This window comes from Eimeria mitis, genomic scaffold (assembly GCF_000499745.2).
Source record: "Eimeria mitis Houghton genomic scaffold, Emh_scaff1076, whole genome shotgun sequence".
In the NCBI taxonomy this organism is placed as follows: Eukaryota; Apicomplexa; class Conoidasida; order Eucoccidiorida; family Eimeriidae; genus Eimeria; species Eimeria mitis.
This window is the reverse complement of record NW_013567452.1, coordinates 2,244-2,528: the sequence shown is the minus strand read 5'-3', so window position 1 is coordinate 2,528 and position 285 is coordinate 2,244.

Below are 285 nucleotides of genomic sequence, written 5' to 3'. Positions count from 1 at the left end.
CGCTGAAAATGCTGTAAGGGGAAAAGACGAAATTCGGTTTCGCCTCCACGCTCGGTCCAGCGATTTCGCCATACAGGCGCTCCGCTGTCACGGTGGAAGGGTCCATTGCGCTGACTGTGGAACTGAGCGATAATGCAATTGCTACAGCTGCAGCTGAGCAGATTCTGTTTAGTTTACTTAGTAATGCCATTTTGGGCTAACTGCGTCCGTATCAGCCGACGGCTGTTCGAAGGAGGAGAAGCACAGGCTGCCAAGCTCACCACCGGCTACCACACTGTATGACCA